This window comes from Neomonachus schauinslandi, chromosome 5 (genome assembly GCF_002201575.2).
Source record: "Neomonachus schauinslandi chromosome 5, ASM220157v2, whole genome shotgun sequence".
In the NCBI taxonomy this organism is placed as follows: domain Eukaryota; kingdom Metazoa; phylum Chordata; class Mammalia; order Carnivora; family Phocidae; genus Neomonachus; species Neomonachus schauinslandi.
In genome coordinates this window covers 56,669,681-56,674,795 of record NC_058407.1, presented here as the reverse complement: position 1 = coordinate 56,674,795, position 5,115 = coordinate 56,669,681, and the positions used below count along the sequence as shown (strand labels likewise).

The following is a 5,115-nucleotide window of genomic DNA, read 5'->3' as shown; positions in this document are numbered from 1 at the left end:
TGCTCAGAGCTAACTCTTCCTCAGGACTTTAGAGTAATGTGAGCCAATAAATTCTCTTTACTGCTTAAGCCAGTTGAGTTGGATTTTTGTTTATTGCAACCTAAAGAGTCCTAACTAGTAGAGAAATTAGTACCATGCATGTGGAGGGATTTCAAGAGGCAGTACCTCCCCACCCCAAATGGAATTGATTCAACCAAGGAGGTAAAATGAAGAGCAGTAAGAACCCCTATATCTTGGGTTGAGAAATTGGTAATCTGATATAGCTAGTTATACAGTTTCCTATTATATCTTGGGATGTAGATCATGTGCCTACTGTGGCTGTTGCTGAGATTCTGGAAACTGGCAGGACTGGAAAATCCCAAAAACTTTGCCTCAAGGTAGGTTACGATAAGCAGAAACAGGGGTGGGGGAATACATTGCATGAGATGAGACTGGGATATGGATTAATCCTGCTCCCTAGCCCTTTCTTCAATACCTCTTGTTTTTTACTACCTCCGAAACAAAGGGAACTATCAATCCCACCAGAGATGTAGGTGGGATATTAGCCTACAGGTAAGGACCAGACTTAAGGTGCCTCCCCAGTTGTTCTAAGGTACAGTTCAAGATTAAATGTAAGGCTGAGTGACTGGAAGAACACTAAGACCTGTTGCATACCAGACTCCAGACCCAAACTAGTCTCAGCAAGATCTCTGGTTTTATATACTAGCTCATAGAATACACCAGAAGCAAAGAGACTAGAAGCCTACCAAGGGAGTTATCGTGCCAAAGGAACTCTAAGCCCAGATGAGTGTCTAGAGACTTTTCAACTCTCAGGTCCCCAAACACAGTGAATCAACCTTCATAGAAAGAAAACACTAAAGCCATAATTCTTACACTTCTTATGTACATACGAATTTTATCACAAGTATCAATTTTGGGGCTTCGCCCCACCAAAATATGACTCCTTTATATCTGGGATTGGGCTCAGGAATAAGCATTATTGATAAATGTCCCTGATGATTCATATGCAGGTGACGAGAGAACCCCACTTTGGGAGACATTGCATTTAGGGAAATATTAAGTTCCTTACGGACAGGCAGCAGGACTTCTTTTGTCCTCACAGTATCTAGCACTGTGTAGGGCACACAGAATGGGATTTTGGCAGAGCTTTGTCTACTAGACCCAAAAAGCACGGGTTTCCAGAGCCAAGGAGGATTTGGGAAGTATGCAGACTGTGACTCCAGAGACTGATCTGCTCTGAATTCCTGCTTCCTGCTCCTTGATTCTGCTTGATCCTGCTTTGCATCTATTGGGGCGGCCATATCCAGACACTGAGCTCGCGGTGAATATGCCTGGGATCCTCTGTCAGTGCCCCTTATGGAGGCAGAGAGTTCTGGACACATCTGTGGGGGTGAGGAATGTGTCAAACATTGGAGAGAGTGTTTACTGGGCTTCTCTTGTTTATTTCCTTCCTTCCACCACACCTCAGGACAGGGAGTGTTCTGAGAGCCTCAGTGAAGCAATTATACTTTTCTGGCACGTTGGGTGGCTCATGTGTCTCAACTCCGTACACCATCAAAGGCCTTGGAATTGTCAAGGTCAGGATATTTAAAACCACATTCTTGGGAGTGTTCTGGACACTGCCAGTTCAGCTCAGGAAGAGAGAAGTGCCCGGAGGACAGCTGTCAGGGTTAGTGCCCACTCTTTATGGCAGGTCTAACAGGGCACAGCAGTTATGGTATGGCCATACTGTTGTTTAGTTCTAGCTAGTGATCGCCAAGTGACCACGGATTTCTCTTTATTCATTCTCCTAAATATTGGATTCAGCACCTACTGTATGCCAGACACCAGGGAGGATACAAAGATGTATAGGCACAAACCTACCCCAAATGAGCTCACAGAATAGAAAGGAACATAGTGGTCCCGCAGAGAGATTTATGAACAATAATCACACCCACAGGGAGGGGATTATAAGCTCACTAAGGAAGGACATACAATTTGGAGTGATAGAGATGATGGTAGGGTATAGGGAAATCTTCTGGGAATACGGTCCTGGGCTGAACATATAAACTTAAGTAGAAGTTAACCAGGCCAACTTCAATTCCTGGCCAAGATGGAATAACAGGGATGGAATTTACCCTACCACCTGAAGCAATGAAAAAGTTGTACAAAATATGTGAAACAATGGTTTTGGACATCAGCATAGGACAATGATCCTCAAGAGAGGGAAAACAACCAAGGTGAGCCCTGTGATTGCTTCAGTATACCGTCTTGAGAGAGTTCCCAGGCTGCAGCACAAAGAGGAGGAACCCAGGTGGAGTTCAACAGTCTCTCAGAGTTGAGGAGATGGACCAGGGAGTCTAGGGAGGCCAAGGCAGCTAGAGTTTTCAGGGTAGAATACCAGAGAAGAGTGAGACATGGAGAAGGGAAGGAGGAGAGGAGAGAGAGAGAAATAGAGACAGAGCTAGAAACAGAGATATCCAGAAATCTGCAGAGGGTTCCTTTGAGTCTTTTGCTGAGTACTGGTCAGAGCATGTGTGTGAGGAAACCACCTGAGTCTAGGGAAATAACCATGAAAAAGGAGCATAGGAAATAATCTCTGGAGCTTACACAAGGCAAATAAGAGTTTGTTTCCACTAGCCAGAATGGCAAACCTCATACATCACAAGACATCAGATAGAGTACTCAGAAGGGGATTACCTTGGTCATGGGGCAAAATTAGCTCTAGACTAATGAATATGCTGGTCCCAACTAACAAAACTTAAAAGCAAGCTTTAAAAGTATCAAACTGTTTTCAAGTAACTTAACTGTGTCCCAAAACAAAGCTCAAGAGTATTTTTAGGAATTCAAAAATGTCCAGCATCTAGCAAGGTAAAATTCACAATGTTTGCCATTCAGTCCAAATTCACCAGGTGTGCAAATAATCAAGAAAATATGACCTATGAAAAGAAGAGAGATCAATCAATGGAAGCAGACACAGAAATGACACAGATGTTTAAATAAGGACATTAGTAGACAAAGACATATAATGTTCAAGAAAGTAAAAGAAAGATTAAACATGTTAAGTAAAAGCATGGCAGATATAAGAAAGATCCAAATCAAATTCTAGAGATGAAAAGCTATATGAAGTGCAAAAATTCCCTGGATGGGATTAACATCAATTAGACACAGGGAAAAAACGCTAGTAAACGTAAAGACATAGTTATAGAGACTATCCAAAATGAAACACAGGGGAAAAAAAAAAGACTGATAAAAAACACCACAAAACAAAACAGAACATCAGTGATCTCTGAGAAAACTCCTGGGGCCTAACATATGTGTTATTGGAGTCTCAGAAAGAGAAGGAGGGCAGAAAATATATTAAAAAAAAATAATGGCCAGGGCGCCTGGCTGGCTCAGTTGGAAGAGCATGTGACTGCTGATCTCAGGGGTTGTGAGTTTGAGCCTCACGTTGGGTGTAGGGATTACTTAAAAGTAAATAAGTAAATAAAACTAAAAAAATGACCAAATATATTCCAAATTTGATGAAAACTATAAACCTAAGAAGGTCAAGGAACCCCTAGCACAAGAAACTGAGCTGTATAAAGGCACATCATAATCAAACTGCTTAAAAGCAGTACTACATAGAATATCTTACAAGCACCCAGAGGGAAAAAAGACACCATGTATAAAGGAACAAAGATAAAAAATGACAGCAGACTTCTTTTAAAAATAATGAAAGCCAGGAGTCAATGGAGCAAGATCTTTAAAGTACTGAAAGAAAAAAAGGTCACCCTAGAATTTTATACCCAACAAAAATAACTTTCAGAAAGTAAAGTGAAATTTCAGGCAAAATGTGAAAGAGTTCATCACCAGCAGACTTGTCCTATAGGAAACGTTGACAAAATCCTTCAAGCAGAAGGAAAATTATACTGGATCAAAGTCTGGCTGTACATGAGGCAATTAAGAGCACTAGAAATGAGGTGTTCCATCTAATAAAGGAAGAAAGAGTAGTATAAGTAGAATATCACAATTTTGAAACCACTAAAGAATAGTGGGTCTAGGCAATCATGAACAATGGCTGACAATGTGACAAAAAGGGAGACAACCAGGCATCACATACATCGATAGAGACACACTTCACTACCTGTGTGAAGTAACCTTGAAAAAAAAGCAGAAACAAAAAGTGGTCATAATAACCAAACCTGATTCTGGCCTCAAGATCTAACTACCGATTTACAGGATCTATATGAGACAGGAAAACATTTAAGTGAAACCACTTGGTTTTAGTAAAAAAAAAAAAAAAAATCCAGATTTGGGAAATTCCATAGGATAAACCACGAATTTTTTTTCTCATCAAAAACAAACAAACAAACAAACAAACAAGGAAACAAAGAAACAAACTTGCAAGGAGAGCAAGAGAATGAGAAAGACTGATGGGGTGGGGGGAATCTATAGATTGCAAGGGACTTAAGAGACATATCAGTTGGGATTACAACGTGTGGCTCTTATTTAGATCCCTAATTCTAACTGAAAAGTGAAAACTTGTAAGGCATTCAGGAGAATGTGAACACTGACAGGTATATGAAGGAATTATTGGAGAAAAGAGTGACTCAGGCAAGAGAGGAGGAAGTTCACTCCAGAGAGTGGGGACGGCAAGTGCCAAGGCATGCCCTCATAGTGAGAGGGGGGCAGTCTGGCAGTCCCCTGCTGCACACATGTCCTCTCTTACCTCCAGTCTCGGGCTGGCTCTGCTGCTCGGGTTTCTGGGGCAGGAGAAGGCAGAATATTGACATGGAGACTATTTCTTTTTCTTTCTTTCTTTTTTTTTTTTAAAGATTTTATTTATTTATTTGACAGAGAGAGAGAGACAGCGAGAGAGGGAACACAAGCAGGGGGAATGGGAGAAGGAGAAGCAGGCTTCCCGCCGAGCAGGGAGCCCGATGTGGGGCTTGATCCCAGCACCCTGGGACCATGACCTGAGCCGAAGGCAGACGCTTAACGACTGAGACACCCAGGCGCCCCAACATGGAGACTATTTCTGTCGACCTCTTCTGGCCTCCCTGGGTGTAGGGGCCGCCTTGGGAGAAAGACGTCCTGAGGTGGTCAAGGCCACTCTCAGCAACAAGGGACAAGGACTCAGCAGTGTGGGTGAGA

The 5,115-nt window shown here is 42.2% G+C and overlaps 1 non-coding gene across 1 annotated transcript; it reads left to right on the top strand.

The window, feature by feature from the left end:
* Positions 1–3,363: 3,363 nt before the first annotated feature.
* TRNAS-GCU lies at positions 3,364–3,437 on the top strand. Its single transcript has one exon. It is a non-coding gene; the product is annotated as a tRNA-Ser (tRNA).
* Positions 3,438–5,115: the final 1,678 nt, after the last annotated feature.